We start from the raw sequence: 21604 nt of genomic DNA on the forward strand, positions 1-21604 counted from the left end.
CCCAGTAGTCATGTATGGATATGAGGGTTGGACTGACTGTAAAGAAGGCTGAGTGTCAAACAGTTGATGGCGTCAAATTGTGGTGCTGGAGAACACTTTTGAGAGTCTCTTGGACTGCAAGGAGATCCAACTAGTCCATCCTAAAGGAAATTGACCCTGAATATTCATTGGAAGGAATGATGCTATAGCTGAAACTCTAATACTATGGCCACCTGATGCAAAGAACTGACTCATTGGAAAAGACCTTGATTCTTGGAAAGATTGAAGGCAAAGGAGAAGAGAGAGGCAGAGGAAGAGATGGTTGGATGGCATCACTGACTCAATGGATATGAATTTGAGCAACCTCTGGGAGATTGTGAAGGACAGGGGGTCACAAAGTGTCGACATGAGCTAGGGACTGAACAACAAAAACAGCAAACAAGTAATACTAGGAATAGAGACACAGAAGCAGAGAACAGACATGTAGATATGGGACAGGAGGGAGGGAGGATGGAAAGATTTGGGAGATTGGGACTGACATATACCCACTCCCATATGTAAAATAGCTATTTCGAATCTGCTGTACAGTGCAGGGAGCTCAGCTCTGTGCCCTGTGGTCACTTAGATGGGTGGAATAGAATGGGGTGGAAGGAAGATCCTAGAGGGAGGGGATACATGAAATATATATAAGTGATTGACTTCGTTAGACAGCAGAAACCAGCACAATATTTTAAAACACTATTCACCAATTTAAACAAAAAGTCAAGAAAGTAATAAAGACACTTTTGCCTTTTATGGATAACAAAAATTCTCAAGCTATTACTTGGGTTTCAAAGACAAGTAAACTCTTACTTTGAAGTATTTATTATGGGGCTTACTTGCAGGGAATCAACCAATAAAATAGTTAAATTTCAGTAATATGATTTTCATTTATTTAAAACCTCATTAGGTAAAATTGTATCATGGAACAACTTTTCCCAATATCCAGTCATGAAATACTATACCATATTTCTGTACCCTCTCTCCTATGCTGCTGGAATTTATGGCATAATGCTGAGTGGTCTTAATATTCTTCCATTCTCATCCAAGACTCTTTATGATACTTCAATAGCTTTTCTGTATCTTTCGTAGTCGCATTACATAGATGCTTGTTAGTTCCTCCTTTCTTTCACTCCACAAACATCCAAAGAAACAAAACTGCTTTTTGCTACCCCTTATTCCATGCTCAAAGAACCACTACAAGTATTGCTTCAGTCAAGAAAAGAGGTTATTGAAATGCAAAACTGCTTGTTCAGGGTGAGAATTGAACTGGAGAGAATGAGTCCAATGACCAAATCCTTTTTCTGAATTCTGTTCTCAAAGGAAGGTACCAAATAAAATAATACAACATTTACCTCTCCACACCCTCTTTGAAAAGAAGAACCATCAGGCTGTTCTCCATTTCCCAAACATCATCTCCCATTGACAGGAAAACTTGAAACACACAGCAGGCATTTCTAAATGCACTCCTACCTGGTGACCTACCCTCCTGATCCTCACACACAATGTAATTCAGGGAAGAGACATGAAACGGACTTTTGAGTTATAGAGAGTATTTAATACATGCAAGCTTCTTAGGTCACAGCTAAACCTGTGAGGCACAATAAAGCGGAAATGAATCAACACTCACTGGAAAAGATGAAGGTGTCTGTGTCACAAGAGTAAGATTCATCTTTTTCATGAGTGCTTTATAAGTTTACTTATGACTTATGTACTCATTCAAGTATTAAAATCTATTTTTTAAAATGATTGCTTCACAATACATATCATTTTGATGTTGGGGAAGAGGATGTATCATCCAGACAAAAATGAGGTGGCAACTTATTTTTCAATTTTTTATTCTGCTCCATCTCTGTTCTTGAACTCATGATAAAATTCCATTTACCTCCTTTTGTTTTCATTTAATTGGATAACATTTCCAGGGGAAGAATTCTCAATTTCAATAAATTAGGACAATAAATTAGGAACTGCTTAGAAAATCTCCCCTAGAATGAATCAGTTCTCTTTTTTTAATGGATAACATTGCCCTTGCCAATAATCTTAAAGTATTGCCAAAACAGAAAAATAAATGTATTTCAACGACAGCTAATATTTCTAGAGGGGATTTTCCCTTAAAACTGCTTTTATCTGCATCCTACCTAAAGTGAAAAAGGGAGAAAAAATCCTACCACATTCTTCTTAAGGAAAAAAAAAACACAACAATTTTCAGAAAGTGCATAAAAATAAAAGAAAAAGGTCAGTTACTTGAGGATAGCTAGTTTTAAAAAATGGGTAATATTATTTTATTAAGTACAGCATTCTGGCTTCAATTCTTCATTTTACGAGCTGGGTAAAATCACAAGGGAGCTTTAGAAAATATCTGTCACTTACTACTTTTTCAGTCAGTGCTTTCCCTGGTACAAAGTGTAATCTTTGGCAAGGGAAAGGAAATAGAAAATGCTAAGATCTGGGTTCTTGAGAACACATGCACAAGGTTTCTTAATAGTTAATTTTCCTTTCCATTATTGTTGGTTTTCTTCCAAAGGGCACAGCAAGATTCTGCAGAATATTGTTCAGTTCAGCATTAACAGAGCACCTGCTGACAACTCTAAAACATTAAATCTTATACTTTGAGGTAATACAAGTGATTATCAGCAATATTAAGTTTTCTTTCATTTTTAATACAGCACAGAAGCAATTATAAGTGTGCATGTGTGTACATATATGTATTTGTGCAGGTATAATTTATCATAAGAACACTGGGTAGTCTCCTGTGCTTTTGATATTATGGATTTAACAATAATTTATAAGCAATTGAAGCTGTAGCGATTTCTGGACAGTGTATTATTTAATTCCATGCTAACATAAGCTGAGGAGTGCTGGTACCCTCTCTAGATAGTTCATAAATCAGCTAGCACAGACGGGCACCTTATGGATAGCATCCTGTGAACGTTTAACTCTGCTCTGTGTCAGAAAAAAAAGTTCATTCACCAAGCTAGTTTTTTGTTTGTTTTTTCTTTCCACTGAGATAGTACATGTCAGTACTTGGCTGAATCACAAAGCAGAGTACACAGCATAATGGAGATAAAAAAAAAAGAAAAAGGAAGAGAGAGAGAGAAAGGCAGGAAGAGAGGGAGAGAAGGAGACAGGGAGGGAGAAAAGAAGGAAGGGAAGACGGAGGAAGTCACTAGAGAATCAGATGTCTCCATCTACACACCATTACTATGGGCGTATGATGTGTTACCAGCCAATCTCTGCATTTGGGGCTTCCCTGGAGGCTTGGATGGTAAAGAATCTCACTGCTGCAATGCAGAAGATCTGGGTTTGATCCCTGAATCAGGAAGATCCCTTGGAGAAAGGAATGGCACCCCATTCCAGTATTCTTCCCTGGAGAATTCTAGGGACAAAGGAGCCTGGCAGGCTACACTAGTCACGCTCTACATTTATGCCTTTATAATTCTGCCTCATTTTATTTATGGCTTACTTTATTTTATGCTCATGAAACAGGAATATCAATATTTGCTGGATACTAATTTTGTGTCTTTTAGGAGTACTTAAACATTTTCCTTGTGGAGATTTGTATATTTCTTTGAAATGTGTTCCTAATACCTTAATAAAGCTGTAAAAAGCAGCATTTATTGCTTTACTTTTTTTTCATTTTTTTATTTTATTGTGGTAAAATATACATAATGAAAAACTTACTATTTAAAGTCACTTTTCAATTTACAATTCAGTGACACTAAGTACATTTGCAATGTGCAACCAGCACTACTATCCATTCTATTCTTTTTTAAATTTTTATTTATTTTTAAAATTTATTTATTTTAATTGGAGGCTAATTACTTTACAATATTGTGGTATTTTTGCCATACATTGACATGAATCAGCCATGGGTGTACATGTGTTCTCCATCCTGAACCCCCATCCCATCCCTCTGAGACATCCCACTGCACCAGCCCTGAGCACCCTGTCTCATGCATCGAACCTGGACTGGCGATTTGTTTCACACATGATAATATACATGTTTCAATGCCATTATCTCAGATCACCCCACCCTCACCCTCTCCCACAGTGTCCAAAAGACTGTTCTATACATCTGAGTCTCTTTTTCTGTCTTGCATATAGGGTTATTGTTACCATCGTTCTAAATTCCATATATATGTGTTAGTATACTGTATTGGTGTTTTTCTTTCTGGCTTACCTCACTCTGTATAATAGGCTCCAGTTTCATCCACCTCATTAGAACTGATTCAAAGGTATCATTTTTAATGGCTGAGTGATATTCCATTGTGTATATGTACCATGGCTTCCTTATCCATTCATCTGCTGATGGGCATCTAGGTTGCTTCCACATCCTGGCTATTATAAACAGTGCCACGGTGAATATTGGGGTGCATGTGTCTCTTTCAATTCTGGTTTCCTCGGTGTGTATGCCCAGGAGTGGGATTGCTGGGTCATATGGCAGTTCTATTTCCAGTTTTTTAAGGAATCTCCACACTGTTCTCCATAGTGGCTGCACTAGTTTGCGTTCCCACCAACAGTGTAAGAGGATTCCCTTTTCTCCACACCCTGTTCAGCATTTATTGCTTGTAGACTTTGGATGGCAGCCATTCTGACTGGTGTGAAACGGTACCTCATTGTGGTTTTGATTTGCATTTCTCTGATACTGAGTGATGTTGAGAATCTTTTCATGTGTTTGTTAGCCATCTGTATGTCTTCTTTGGAGAAATGTCTGTTTAGTTCTTTGGCCCATGTTTTGATTGGGTCACTTATTTTCCTGGAATTGAACTGCTTTACATTTAAATATTTTTGTTGCTACTATAGTATGTCTTCTCATCCATCACAAGCTCAGTCATGTCCGACTCTTTGCGACCCGATGGAATGTAGCCTGCCAGGCATCCCTCCTTGGGATTTCCCAGGCAAAAATCTTGGAGTGGGTTGCCATTTCCTCCTCCAGGATTTCTTCCTGACCCACAACTGAACCTGCATCTCCTGCACTGCAGGCAGATTCTTCATTGCTTGGGCCATCAGGGAAGCCCATTATATCCTCTATTTGTTTACTATTGGGGTAAATGAAAGTTGTAGATTTTGTATATTATTTTATTTTCTGTTTGTTCACTAAATTCATTTGTTGGAATGTGTTTTATGAGTATTTATTAGGTATTTTCTGAGTATACTATCATATGATTTTCGAAATCATGCTTCTATGTTTTACTTCTCTTACCTAATTGAGTTGACTAAAATCTCTTGTACAATGATGATGATTGTAATATCATCAATATAATAATCATCAATATATAATATCAATATCATAATGTAATAGTCAAGGTAGCAAGCATCCTTGGACATTCCTTGGCTTCCTGGAAATGTCTCTTCATTAAATAAGATACTGACTTTAGGACTAAGTATCAGTATATTTAAGAAAGTACCCACTCAAAATCACGAACTTATTTTTCCACATTAAACTTGGGCAATAAAAGTAATGGTCCACAGGAAACAAGGACCAGGGGGATTCTTCCCAGAGGACAGAACTGTGTGTGAAGACTGAGGAAGTCTTTACACAAGCAGCCTAGCAAGATTTCAGACTTACTACAGACAAAACTGTTGTGGCTAGGATTCTCTCTGTTTACTGAGAGCTACTGTTATGTGCTTTAGATGCATCCTCCCACATGGTGAATTGGCTGTATTTTGGAGCGTCATTAGATCACTGGGAGCCACATCAGAATCTTGTGGGGAGAAGAGACTTCTTACCTGGAGATCCTGCACTTTGAGATGAGGTTTTGACTTCCAGAGAGACTGGGAGGGAGTTGAGAGTGTGTGTTTTCTATCTGGATGCACAGCTACACTACATTTCCATTTCCTTTGCAGTCACTGACTTGGCCAATGAATTATACATGAAAATGATGTATGGCATTTTCAGACCTGCCCTTCAACCCCCCCTCTTAAAAAACAAACAAATACAAATTTGTTGTCAGGTTCTTTTTATCAAGTGGATTTTATAGAATATCCTGAAATTCAGAGAAATGAACAACTTGTCTAAGGTCTTTTCATACAGTTTTCATACTAGCATCATTTCATACTTTTCATACTTGCATCACCAACTCAATGGACATGAGTTTGAGCAAGCTCCAGGAGTTGGTGATGGACAGGGAAACCTGGTACACTACAGTCTATGGGGACACAAAGACTCAGACATGACTCAGCAGCTGAACTGAACTGAACTATCTGAGGTCACTCAGATGGTAAGTAACAGAATATAGATTCAATTTGGGTCTTTTGGACCAACTCTATTCTTTCCAACATGTTAACTGATTATCCTAAGTTTGTGTTCAGAGAACGAATATCTGTCTCAGGTTTCTGAGCTTAAAATATAAACAGATATATTAAGTAGTTCACAAGGATTTTTTTTTTTCATTCTGAATCAATTTAGCTGTAGAATCTTTGTTGTCCAGTCTCTAAATAATGTCTGACTCTTCATGACTCCATGGACTGCAGCATGACAGGCTTCCCTGTCTTTCACTATCTCCTGGAGTTTGCTTAAATTCATGTCCTTTGTGTCAATGATGCTATCCTACTATCTCTTCCTTTGTTGTCCTCTTCTTCTCCTGCCCTCAATCTTTCCCAGCATCACGGTCTTTTCCAATGAGCCAGCTTTTTGCATCAGGCAGCCAAAGTATTTGAGCTTCAGCTTCAGCATCAGTCCTTCCAATGAATATTCAGGGTTAATTTCTTTAGGATTGACTGATTTGTGTTCCTTGCTGTCCAAGGGACTCTCAAGAGTCTTCTCCAACACCACAGTTCAAAAGCATCAATTCTTCAGCACTCAGCTTTCTTTATGGTCCAATTCTTACACCGTTACCTGACAACTGGAAAAACCATACCTTGACTATATGATCTTAAATTTTTGAATGCTGAGTTTTAATCCAACCTTTTCATTCTCCATTTTCACCCTCATCAAGAAGTTCTTTAATTCCTCCTCACATTCTAAAATTAGAGTGGTATGATCTGCTTTTCTGAGGTTGTTCATATTTTTCCTAACAATCTTGATTTCAGCTCGTGATTCATCCAGTCCAGCATTTCATTACAAAAACTAAGATAATGGCATCCAGTCCCATCACTTCATGGCAAAGAGATGGGGAAACAATTGAAACAGTGACAGACTTTATTTTTTTGGTTTCCAAAATCACTGCAGAAGGTGATTGCAGTCATGAAATTAAAAGACACTGCTCCTTGGAAGAAAAGCCATGACCAACCTAGACAGCATATTAAAAAACAGAGACATTACTTTACCAACAAAGGTCCATCTAGTCAAAGCTATGGTTTTTCCAACAGTCATGTACAGATGTGAGAGTTGGACTATAAAAAAAAGCTGAGCACCAAAGAATTGATACTTTTGAACTGTGGTGTTGGAGAAGACTCTTGAGAGTTTCTTGGACAGCAAGGAGATCCAACCAGTCCATCCTAAAGGAAATCAGTCCTGAATATTCATTGGAAGGACTGATATTGAAGCTGAAATTCCAATACTTTGGCCCCCTGATGCAAAGAACTGACTCATTGGAAAAGACTGTGATGCTGGTAAAGATTGAAGGCAGGAGGAGAAGGGGATGACAGAGGGTGAGATGGTTGGATGGCATCACCGACGTGATGGACATGAGTTTGTGTAGGCTCTGGGAGTTGGTGATGGACAGGGAAGCCTGGCGTGCTACAGTCCATGGGGTCACAAAGAGTCAGACATGACTGGGTAACTGAATTGAACTGAATTGAGCTCTACATATAGGGCTTCCCTGGTGGCTCAGATAGTAAAGAATCTGCATGCAATGCTGGAGACCTGGGTTCAATCCCTGTGTCAGGAAAATTCAGTTGAGAATGGAATGACTATCCACTCTAGTATTCTTGCCACGAGAATTCTTTGGACTGAGAAGCCAGATGGATTATAGTTTATGGGTTCACAAAGAGTTTGAAATGATAGAGCAGCTAAAACTTTCACTTTTAAGTTAATTAAGCAGGATGGCAATATACAGCCTTGACATACTCCTTTCCCAATTTTGAACCAGTCAGTTTTTCCATGTCTGGTTTGAACTATGGCTTCCTGATCTTCATACAGGTTTCTCAGGAGACAGGTAAGGTGGTCTAGTATTCCCATATCTAAAAATTTTCCACAGTTTGTTGGGATTCACACAGTCAAAAGTTTTTGCATAGTCAGTGAAACAGAAGTAGATGTTTTTCTGGAATTCCCTTGCTTTCTCTATGATCCAATGAATGTTAGCAATTTGATCTCTGGTTACTCTGCCTTTTGTAAATCCAGCTTGTACATTTGGAAGTTCTCAGTTCATATACTGCTGAAGCCTAGCTTGAAGGATTTTGAGCATACCCTTACTAGCATGTGATATGAGCACAATTGTCTAGTAATTTGAATATTCTTTGCACTTCCCTTCTTTAGTATTGGAATGAAAACTGATTTTTTCCAGTCCCATAGCCACTGCTGAGTTTCCCAAATTTGCTGACATATTGAGTTCAGCACTTTCACAGTATCATCTTTTAGGATTTGAGATAACTCAGCTGGGATGCCATCACCTTCACTAGCTTTGTTTGTAATAATGCTTCCTAAGGCCCGCTTGACTTCACACCCAGGATTACTGGCTCTAGGTGAGTGATCAAGCCATCAAGGTTTTGTAGGTCACTAAGACCTTTCTTGTATAGTTCTTCTGTGTATTCACGCTGCCTCTTTTTAATCTCCTCTGCTTTTGTTAGGTCCTTTTCGTCTCTGTCCCTTATTGTGCCCATCTTTGCCTGAAATGTTCCCTTGATCTTTCCCATTCTATTGTTTTCCTCTTTGCCTGCATTGTTCACTTAAGGCTTTCTTATTTTTCCTAGCTATTCTCTGGAAGCTGCATTCATTTGGATATATCTTTCCTTTTCTCCTTTGTCTTCAGCTTCTCTTCTTTTCTCAGCTATATGTAAGGCCTCCTCAGACAATCATTTTGCCTTTTTGCATTTCTGTTTCTTGGGAATAGTTTTATCACCACCTCCTGCACAATGCAACAAACCGCCGATCATAGTTCTTCAGTCACTCTGTTTACCAGATCTAAAGCCTTGAATCTATTAATCACCTCCACTGTATAATCATAAGGGATTTTATTTATGTCATACGTGAATGACCTAGTGGTTTTCCCTACTTTCTTCTATTTAAACTCAAGTTTTGCAATAAGGAACTCATGATCTGAGCTACAGTCAGCTCCTGGTCTTGTTTTTTGCTGACTGTATAGAGCCTCTCCATCATGGGCTACAAAAAATATAATCAATCTATTTCAGTACTGACCATCTGGTGATGTCCATGTATAGAGTTTTCTCTTGTGTTGTGGAAGAAGGCGTTTTCTATGACCATTATATTCTCTTGGCAAAACTCTGTTAGCCTTTGCCCTGCTTCATTTTGTATTCTAGGGCTGAACTTGCTTGTTGTTCCAGGTAACTCTTGACTTCCTACTTTTGTATTCCGGTCCCCTAAATTGAAAAAGATACCTTTTTTGGTATTAGTTCTTAGAACAACTTAGTTAGTAGTACTTTATGCTATATCCATATATGGCTTCAAATTATCAGTTTACCACCAAATATGTTTCTTGTTGCTATCAACAATCTGTCAGTCAAACTCAGAAAACAAGGTTAAAAGAACTTCATGCGGCCTTTTTGTTTTCAACTGTGTTATGGACAAAAAGAGATTAATTTTGTAACAACTCAATCCCATCATTTTGCAATGTCACGATCAATCCAAATTATATATATATATATATATATATATAAATCCATGAGTTTCTCTTTGAAAGACAGTATGACAAGATTAATTTGAGTCAGAATATAGTTCAGAATAAGAGAAACCAATGTAAAACAGTGAAACAAATGGCACAACCATAATCCAGATTCGGGGCATGAACAGGAGCCTGAAACAAGGAGTCTGGGAGCCCAGTGTAGCCTAAGGGGATGTGGAGAGTTATAGATTCTGATTTGGGAGATGGGAAGAAGAGCAGAAGGGTAGGATGAGGAGAAGAGAACAGGGAAAGGGGTTATTTGGTGGTTTACAACTCTTGTACCTGCTTTTCATCCCCTACACTGCTGGCTAATCTCTAAGTCATAATAGGTTTTTAAAATTAAAAGCAGAAATAGTTCACATGCTAATATCATTAACTTTTCATATTTACATTTCCAAAGTATCAGAAAGCAGCAGTTTCTATCTTATTAATAACCTTTGGATCCATTTTTTTCTAAATTATCTGCTATTTCCACCAACCTTAAATAAATGCCCAAATGAACAAGTTTTATGAAGAACACCCTACCTGCATAAACCCACAGCACACATTATGAAGAATATAAAAAGGGATTAAGAAAAAGTTCTTGCCATTAGAGACCCACAGACTTCGGAGAATGAGAACTAAACTATGTGATACTGATTTTGAAATGCAATAAAAAATAAAGAGATATGATTTGCTTAGGTATAATAGTGTTTTTGCCTGATTTTGAATTGTGACTCAGTGAGGATTAGGTAGGCAATAAAGTGAAGGAAAGTCCAATGAAAGGCTGATTGTTTCCAAAAAATACCCTCCTAATGAACCTGGAACATGGAGTCTTTACTGTCCCATATTATGCTATGAATGGATCTTGGTGAGCTTCTTTGATGGTTCATAAGTGTGAACCTGAGTAAAAAGGGTCTTCCTATTTTTGGAGGACTAACGTCTTCGAAACAAAGACTCACAGGAGGTTGTCAGGTAGGAAGTATGGACCAGCAGCCACTTGAACAGACTTTGTTGTAGTTAAGTTGTTAAGTTGCATCTTGCTCTTTTGTGACCCCATGGACTGTAGCCTGCCAGGCTCCTCTGTCCATGGAATCCCCTAGACAAAAAACTCCCTTTTGTTAAGAAATTGATATGATTAATAAACAAATAAAATGGGTTGCCATTTCCTTCTCCAGGGGATCTTCCAGACCCAGGGATTGAACTCCCAACTCTTGCATTGATAAGCAAATTTTTTAACACTGAACCACCTGGGAAGCTGAAACAGACTCTACTGGGGCACAAATCACAGGAGAAAATTAATAGACATTGCCCTCATGTAAAGTAGAAGATTAGAACATTTCTACAGTGCTGAAGGAACAGGAAGGAGTCAGACCTCCCAGGAGGTGTCTAAATAGAGCTGTTGTCATTGTTGTCATTGTTATACAGTAATTTGAAGATCAGGCAAAGGAGTTAGGACTCGAAGCAGTTAAGCTCCTGTCCTCTACTCTGAAACAAACCAAAACCCCAGGGTTTGGAAGAAGAAGCCTGGACTTGTGTAGGGGGCAAAGGCAGAGGGGCAATTGTCATTGAATCCATGCTACCCTCCTTTACCTGAATGGATCTATTTATGGCTCAGTGTTCAGCAAGGAATTATCTCAAGGCTCATGTATCATATCCTCCCTTTTTCATTTTAAACTCTCTGATCAGGAGACATATCCACCATTATTATCTTTATAAAGATTTGCAAAAACCCCTCTCCTGGATGGTAGATATGCAGCAGTCTGCAAACTCTAGCTACAGCTGAACAAATCCATTTAAATATTCTGACGTTCCTTCAAACTAATAAATTTGTACTGTGGAAATACAAACGTGGTATTTTAATTATGTAAGAAAATTCTATCAATATTCATCTTTTTTCCTCTCATTTCCCCCCTTCTCTTCTTTTTTACTTAGCATTTTTACCCTTAATCTCCCAGTCTGAAAAGTTTGAAGTTCTTTCTGAATTTTTTTCTATCATCAAATCTAGGATATCTGCATTAATGTCTCATAGATTAATATTTCCCTTTTAAAATTCAAGCTAATGTTACCCAAGAGGGAGTTTGTCATTTTACTCTTGAACTAATGATGTCTTGTCAATGATCAATGATGGGGAGTGTTGCACATTTGCAACAATCTTCAAGTTCATTTCTTTATGGCAAGCTCCCTTCAATTAAATCTGTCCTCTGCTTTTCTGGTGTATTTCCCCTACCAGTATACTGCTCACACTTATTCTACATGCTGTTTTCTATACTTCTGCCTCTACAACAGAACTTTTAAAATTCTTTGGACAAAGCATGGCTATATTCACAGGAAATCCCACACAGGGTTTCTACAGGGGAGAAGATGAAACTAGTTGCTGTGAACAAGGTGGGGGATGAATTGTGGGGAAGTGTTGGGAGCCATTCTCTCACTTATAGCTCTCCCTTCACTATGGTTGGCCAGGGATGTAGGAGAGAGAATATGCTATGTGGTCCCCAGGGAGCAGAATCTGAATACAACTAAAGTTACATATCTAGTCAAATCAGTTCCACCTCTTCTTACCTGTACTTGTGAGATACTCACCCACCTGAAAACTTCTGTTCATTTCTCTCATTCTTTTGTTTTCATGTCCTTTCTGCTCTTCTCTGACCTACCTTTCCACCAAGACTCACAGTTCTCCTCTAGGAAATTGAATGAAGCTGTAGAAGCCTTAATGATCACTCACTCTCTCAAACCTGCATTTGCTTCATGTGATTCATCTGGAGCATATGCTCCTTAGTATTGATACTTTTAAAGATGATAGAGAGATAATAGATAGATTATAGATAGATAGATAGACCCTATCTGTGCATTTAATTTCCCACTTTCTTGAAGGGTGAGACTTACTCTCTTAGTTATTTGTAAACCTAAATTACAAAACAACATCAATATAAAAAGTATTTAAAAATTATGGTGCTGGTATTTTAATTAAGGTCAGACTAGCAAGAGTGGGAATATTTTTTTGAAATGGAAAATAGAAGTAAGGAAGCCTGGATAGATGTAATATTTATCTCTGTAATGAATGACTTTTGATGACATCTATTGTGCACCATCAGTGCACATCTGGTGGCCCAGATGTTACTGTTTGCCTGCAATGCAGGAGACTCAGGTTCAATTCCTGGGTTGGGAAGATCCCCTGGAGAAGAGAATGGATACCCACTCTAGTATTCGTGCCTGGAGAATTCCATGGACAGAGGAGCTTTGGCAGGCTACAGTCCATGGATTCCCAAAGAGTGGGACATGACTGGCAACTTTTACTTTCACTTATATGTGATCAGCTGATCATAAATAAAGTATTAAAATGAAGTCATAGGCAGTTTGAAATTGAAACATAGGAAAGCATGAAAAATCAGTAAATACTATACATTTAAGTAAGCATCACTTTATATTTCTCAAATTATTCTGTTTTGATTCATTAGTAGTGCTGGAAATGGTGTTATGAAATGGGTGATCTTATGTACTGAAGTTGTAAGTGAAAATGTGTTAGAAGACTCTTGACAATATATATCTAGAACCTTAGAAACATTGCTATTTCTAAATCTTATAATTCTATTTTTAAAAATCTATGCAATAAATAAAAAGAAATATAGGCAAATGTTTAAGCACAAAGATGACAGGCTAACATATCAGGGACAAAATAATTTAAATAACCAATAGTAGAGAAACAGTGAATTATGATGCATCCAGTTAATAAAATAATATGATAAGTCATAACATAAAATAAATATTAGCTAGGAAATTCTAATGCCTTGGGAACAAGTTCATAAATGATAAGACCAAATAATAAATATTTGTCCAACATCTTCATGACTATGTAAACTATATAGAAAAATAAATTGGAAGGAAATAAATATAAATATTAGCTATGGTTGCCTCTAGGCAATAGTATCTTATTTCTTTATATTTTCTATACTTTACATTTTTTGTATAATGAGCAAGCACTGATTTATATCAAGACTTTTTGAAATGAATCAATGATTGTAAGACCAAAGTCTAAGGTAAAATTTAGAGTCTCCTTTACTATACTCCCATATTCCAAATAATAAATCAAATTATGTGAGAAAAGGACCAGCTACAACTTCACAATGATGCAAGAGACCTGAAGAAGGCTTTGTTCTGCCCCTTGGTGGGAGGGGGTTCAACTCCTACCAAAGTTTCTTGGCTAAGCTGGACCAACTGCTGCATGAGGGTCTTTGGATTCTTGTCAAGCAGGCAAAGGGTTATAGTTCCCAGGAAGCTCCTCTGATCCTAAGATGCACTATCTCAGAAAAAATCTGCTGTGAGAGTAATGTGTGTAGCCTTAGCAACAGCCAGATGTGAAGCTGAAAAACACTTTTAAACTTGTAGTAATAAAAAAATAAATTTATATTTGCCACACAAAAGGGAAAACTGAAATAACTGTTGATTTTCCCTAGACAAAACTTTACAAGTAATTTGCTTATAGAACACAATCATTAGAATGAACCCCAAAATATAAAAAAAAAAGTAGATATGCACTAGACAGCTAATTAGTTTCATTTTGTGTAGTTTATAGTGTTTGTCAGCTTAAATGTTTATAATCTGTTCAGTTTCTTTTCTCCTAAATATATACACATTGATAAATTTAATTTGGTATCTGTAATGTTAAATCACTTTTCTTAAAGATGGCCCTCCAAAGAGTATAAATATCAGAGCCCATAAAATATGAATCCATTCCTACTACAGAAAGAAAAATTATAAGGCTAAGGCCAGAGACCCTGGACTCACCCTTATCTATAGAAATATAATCTGCCAAGGAATCAGGATTGGGACAGATACAAGGTTAGGTATTGGGAAATGTCAAAAATGTCAAGATGTGTATGCTCATTTGTGGCTGTGTACTATACCTTAAAAGGTTGAAATAAAACATGCAAGAATTTCAAGGAATACGTCAACAGTCAGCGGGATGAAAGTGGTATCTGAGACAAGAGCATGCAGGACCTTTTAAGCCAAGGTATGATGGGCTTCCCTGGGGACTCAGATGGTAAAGTGTCTGCCTGCCATGTGGGAGACCTGGGTTTGATCCCTGGGTCAGGAAGATCCCCTGGAGAAGGAAATGGCAACCCACTCCAGTACTCTTGTCTGGAAAATTCCATGAATGAAGGAGCCTGGAAGGCTCCAGTCCATGGGATTGTAAAGAGTCTGAGCAACTTCACTGATTCACTTCACTGATGATGTTTACAGACTCTTTTGCACTTTTATGGAAGTTTTATGGTATTATTTAATTTATGGTTCTAAAAGTTTTTAAACTTTGTTTCTATAGAGAAGCCACCATTGATGATATTTACATACAAAACAAATTGGGATGGGAGTAGTTAGGCAGAAACCCAGTTTTTAGAACAGCACTTGTAATTCTACCCATTTATTTTCCACTCCTCCCCCCCCAAAAAAAAACACACTAAATGATAAAGATAAAATGTGGTCCTCTTTTCCAGTGTTTATATAACTATAGTCTTCTGTCTCATTGCTTTGATTCAATTTATTTCTTGTTGCATTGGCCAGAATTTTTGAACAATGTTATATAATTATGGTGATTATAGAGAAACTTTATTTTGTCTTTATATTAGTAGAGATGATTTTTAAGGAAGATGTAATAATTTTGCTTTAGAAAAACACTTACTTTTATCATTAGAGGTGTATCTTTCCATTTTTAGATATCAAAGGACTTTCTCTTTTTTTTATACAAAGGCTAAAATATTGTTAATATTTTTGTGACATATGTTTCAACAATCATTTGCCTACTATCATATGCTACATTTTGGCATGCCTCAATGTGGGAGACCTGGGTTCGATCCCTGGGTTGGGAAGATCCCCTGGAGTAGGGCACGGCAACGCTCTCCAGTATTCTTGCCTGGAGAATCTCCATGGATTGAGGAGGCTGGCAGGCTACAATCCATGGGGTCGCAAAGAGTCGGACATGACTGAGCGACTAAGCATAGCACAGCACAACATACTACCACATACATGCTACATGCAATCGTGACATACTCCTGTCAGCCAGGCTCAGTGCTACACGTTTACCACATTATGTCATTTAATACACTTATTTGATGGATTAAACAGTACCTATTCTTTGTAGGGAGAAGGAAATGGCAACCCACTCCAGTGTTCTTGCCTGGAGAATCCCAGGGACAGAGGAGCCTGGTGGGCTGCTGTCTATGGGGTCACAGAGTCAGACACAACTGAAGCGACTTAGCCGCAGCAGCAGCATTCTTCTGTAGTACTTTCAAATTAGTTCTAATTGCATGAGTATGTTAATACGGGTTCCTTATAAAAATCTAAGGTATGTCAGATAAGCTCAAGTCTTCACTTTCTTCCAAATTTCTCCCTCATATTAATTATCTCATAAGGCTGTATATATTTTCCTTCTATGTGCTTTCCATATATGTGCACATATAGCCATAAAATAGTTTTATCACTGTGATTGTTTATATTTTACACAAATAATGTTATAGTATATATGTTTTCTTCTAAGATTGTTTTCCTAAAACAATAAAATTTTGGAAATCTTTGTTTGATAATGCATGTAAATATTTTTTATTCTTTTTAATTGTTTTCAAATATTTGGTAGTATTAATCACAACAGAGCTTATTGAGCTATGACCCTTCTTAGGTAAAATGCAAGAAGGCAAAATAACTGTCTGAGGAGGACTTACAAATAGCTAAGAAAAGAAGAGAAGCTAAAAGCAAAGGAAAGACATACCCAGCTGAAAACAGAGTTCCAAAGAATAACAATGAGAGATAATAAAGCCTTCTTAAGGGAACAATGCAAAGAAATAGAAGAAAACAATAGAATGGGAAGACTAGAGATCTCGTCAAGAAAACTGGGGATACCACAGGAATGTTTTAGGGAAAGATGGGCACAAGAAAGGACAGAAACGGTAAGGACCACACAGAAGTAGAAGAGATCAAGAGTTGGCAAGAATACATGGAAGAACTGTACAAAAAAGGGTCTTAATGACCCGGATAGCCATGATGGTGTGGTCACTCACCTTGAGCCAGACATCCTGAAATGTGAAGTCAAGTGGGCCTTAGGAAGCATCACTATGAACAAGGCTAGGGGAGGTGATGGAATTCCAGCTGAGCTATTTCAAGTCCTAAAAGATGATGCCATCAAAGTGCTGCACTCAATATGCCAGCAAATTTGGAAAACTCAGCAGTGGCCACAGGAAAAGGTCAGTTTTCATTCCAATCTCAAAGAAGGGCAATGCCAAAGAACGTTCAAACTATCAGACAATTGCATTCATTTCACATGCTAGTAAGGTTCTGACCAAAATTGTTCAAGCTAGGTTACAGCAGCATGTGTACCAAGAACTTCCAGATGCAGAGGATGGATTTAGAAAAGGCAGAGGAATTTTGTCATTTTGCTGACAAAGGTTTGGATAAGCAAAGCTATGGTTTTTCCAGTAGTCATGTATGAAGGTGAGAGTTGAACCATAAAGAAGGCTGAGCTCTGAAGGATTGATGCTTTCAAAATGTCATGCTGGAGAAGACTCTTTAGAGTCCCTTGGACAGCAAGGAGATCAAACCAATCAATCCTGAAGGAAATTGACCCTGAATATTCATTGGAAGAACTGATGCTGAAGCTGAAGCTTCAATAATTTGACCACCTGAAGGGAAGAGCTGACTCATTGGGAAAATTCCTGATGCTGGGAAAGATTGAAGGCAGGAGGAGAAGGGGATGACAAAGGATGAGACGGTTGGATGGCATCACCAACTCAAATGGACATGAGTTTGAGCATACTCTGGGGGGTGATAGTGAAGGACAGGGAAGCCTGGCAAGCTACAGTCCACGGGGTCACAAAGAGTGGAACATGACTGAAGTGACATAGCACGCATGCATGAATATTTTGATATAGTTTTAGTTTCAGGTGTACAACAAATTATATCAGTTATACACATACACATATCCAATCATTTTTAATTTTCTCATAAAGTTCATTACAGAGCATTAAGCAGAGGACCCTGTGCTATACAGTAGGTCCACACTGGTTATCTATTTTATATATAGTAGTATGTATATGTCAATCACAATCCCCGAATTTATCCCCCTCTCCCTTTATACCCTGGTAACCGTAAGCTTGTTTTCTACTTCTGTGGCTCTACTGCTGCTTTATAAAGAAGTTCATTTGTATCCTTTAAATTAAATTGTTTGCCTTTAGTAAAATTTTGAACACTAATAATTTGTTGGATATGTTTCATGTAGTTTCTTTATGTATTGCACACAGATATGTTAAATATTATGGTAGTTAAATTTATCTACTCTTATCCTTCATGTATTCAACTCTTCTTTTTCTTTAGAAATTATTTCCTTCCATGGACATATTAGCCTATATATTTATTTGTATATTTGTATAAATACATTTTAATTAGGGCTTCCATGTTGATATTGTGCTTGCCTTTATTAGGATGAGATGGTTTGATAGCATCACCCACTCAATGGATATGAATTTTAGCAAACTCTGAGAGATACTGAAAGATAGGGAAGCCTGGCATACTGCATCGATGGGGTGAAAGAATTGGATATGACTTAGCAAATGAACAACAACAACAATGCTAATAAACTAATTTAATGTTTTCTAAAGGAGAGACAGTTTTCCTAATCTGATGTATTGACTAATTCATCTTTTCATACTAACACTATATGTGGTGATTGTTATATGTATGAATTTATTTTTGTGAATTTATAAGCTCTAAATTACATATTATTTTAAATTGCTATATTGTTTATCTGTGAGTATAAATGCTAACAGTATTTTATTTACTATAGGTTGACAATATATTTAGTTCCTATGTATAATAAGTCTCACTGTTTTCAATGAACCCATGTAATGACTCTCCCCACCAATTTTCCAAATTTTTTTAGCTATAACTGCACATCTATTTTCTTATATATTTTTTTCAGGTTACACAAGAAATCTTTCTAGGATTCTTACTGAGTAGAGTCCACACCAAAGGGACTGGAGCAGAGAAAACACAAGATAAGCAAGGAACATCTAGTCGTGCCAGATCACAGAAACAAAAGGATACATACATGTCAGAGGGACTTAGGAGTCACTGTGAAAGAGGTCCAAAGGCAAGGTTGGAACAATTTGAACAACAAAATAAATAGCACAATACTGAATTTACTCAAAGTGTAAAATAAATGCATATGAGCCAACCTAGATATAAAAAAGTGAAAGGATACATAAATAATTAAATCAATACATATTTCTTACAGAATAATCTCAAATAATACATGTAGATATGTCCCCCTCTAGAATGTTAATTTTCTATTATCCTTGATAAATATGAGCTTTGTCATTATAGGGGGTAATTAACTTATTTATAGACTCAAACTGCAAACTCTGTGCTTTGGAGTCACCTTGAATAACCGTTTAGTTATCTGAGATAAGCTGTTGCAAGTCTGCCTACATGTGTATGGTTCAGAGTTCATTCAGAGATTTGGGCAAAGTTTATAGAAAAAAAAAAATCAGAGATTTTCCTTCCAGTTCTGTTCTTTTCATGATCCTCCTTCTCCCTTCAGTTCAGTTCAGTTCGGTTGCTCAGTCGTGTCCAACTCTTTGCAACCCCATGAACTGCAGCACGCCAGCCAGGCCTCCTTGTCCATTACCAACACCCAGAGTCCACCCAAACCCATGTCCATTGAGTTGGTGATGCCATCCAACCATCTCATCCTCAGTAGTCCCCTTCTCCTCCTGCCCCCAATCTTTCCCAGCATCAGGGTCTTTTCAAATGAGTCAGCTCTTCGCATCAGGTGGCCAAAGTATTGGAGTTTCAGCTTCAACATCATTCCTTCCAATGAACACTCAGGACTGATCTCCTTTAGGGTGGACTGGTTGGATCTCCTTGCAGTCCAAGGGACTCTCAAGAGTTTTCTCCAACACCACAGTTCAAAAGCATCAATTCTTCAGCGCTCAGCTTTCTTTATAGTCCAACTCTCACATCCACACATGACTAGTGCAAAAACCATAACCTTGACTAGACGGACCTTTGTTGGCAAAGTAATGTCTCTGCTTTTTCATGTGCTATCCAGGTTGGTCATAACTTTCCTTCCAAGGAGTAAGTGTCTCTTAATTTCATGGCTGCAATCACCACCTGCAGTGATTTGGGAGCCCAGAAAAATAAAGTCAGCCACTGTTCCCCCCATCTATTTGCCATGAAGTGATGGGACCAGATGCCATGATCTTAGTTTTCTGAATGTTGAGCTTTAAGCCAACTTTTTCACTTTCCTTTTTCACTTTCATCAAGAGGCTCTTTAGTTCTTCTTCATTCTCTGCCATAAGGGTGGTGTCATCTGCATATCTGAGGTTATTGATATCTAGCAACTATGGTTTCCTGAACCTTGTCCTTTGGTTCTTTAAGGCCAGAAGGAAGTGACTAAGGTCTTCCTATTGGAGTATCAGTCACTTTACATTGTGTCTGTGGCTTGGTATCAGGATGAAAACTCCAAACCAAGAGTCATCCCCTTTTCCTAGTGTAAATACTTCTCTAAAATTGCTTGTATTTGTCTATTCTCCAGTGCCTTCAGGTAGCTTTTACTTCCTATTAATTTTTCACAAGTTTAGAGTTATTTAGGGGCTTCCCAGTTGGAGCTAGTGCTGAAGAACCCGCCTGCCAATGCATGAGACATTGGAAATGTGGGTTTTATCCCTGGGTTGGGAAGATCCCATGGAGGAGGAAATGGCAACTCACTCCAGTATTCTTGCCTGGAGACTCCCCATGGACATAGGAGCCTGGTGGGTTATGGTCCATAGGGTCGCAAAAGTTGATATGACTGAAGCGACTGAGTATGCATGCACAGTTATTTGGGTCACTAATACTTGAATCAGTATGACCAATACATATTTTAAAATGAACTTTTAATTTTAGCATAGTTTTAGATTTCCAAAGAAGTTACAAACTGTAGAAAGTTCCCATAGACCCCATCCCAGAATTGTTCATTATCAACTAGAGTCCAAAATTTATTCATACTTCACGTGTTCATCTAAGACATTATTTTTTTTCTCTTCTAGAGCTTCCCTTGTGGCACAGCTGGTAAAGAATCTGCCTGCAATGTGAGAGACCTGGGTTCGATCCCTGGGTTAGGAAGATCCTGTGGAGAAGGGAAAGGCTACACACTCCAGTAATCTTGCCTGGGGAATTTTATGGACTGTATAGTCCATGGAATCACAAAGAGTCAGACATTTTTTCTCTCTTCTAGGATTCAAGCCAGGATCTCATACTGCACTTAATCATTATATATTCTTAGTTCCCTTCGACCTTTGACGGCTTCTAAATTTTTCTTTGTTTTTCAGTCTTGATGATTTTGAGGAGTACTGGTCAAGTGTTTTGTAAACTATCCCTCAATCTGGATTTTGTGTGGTGTTTTTCTCATTGCCCAAATTGTAGTTGGTTGTTTGGAGGAAGAATAACACAGAAGTGTTCTTTTCATCAATTATTTCAGGAGTACATACCATTGACATGAATTATCACTGATGACATTATCTTTGATCTTACAGCCAAGCTTTCTACACTGTAAAGTTAAAGGTTTTCTTCTACACTGTAAAGTTTTCCCTTTACTTATGCTATTCTTTGAAAGTAAGTCATTATGTGTAGCTCCCAACTGGGGAGAGAAGGGAGAAAGGGGAAGTAGTCTTCACTTTGAGATTGAGGATAAGAATTTATATAAATTAATTTGGAACATTTCTTTAAACAATATTTGTAATTTTGCTTAAATTAATATATCTCTTCAATCATTTATTCATATCATATGAACTCATGTATAT

The sequence above is a fragment of the Odocoileus virginianus genome, chromosome 2, assembly GCF_023699985.2.
Source record: "Odocoileus virginianus isolate 20LAN1187 ecotype Illinois chromosome 2, Ovbor_1.2, whole genome shotgun sequence".
NCBI lineage: Eukaryota > Metazoa > Chordata > Mammalia > Artiodactyla > Cervidae > Odocoileus > Odocoileus virginianus.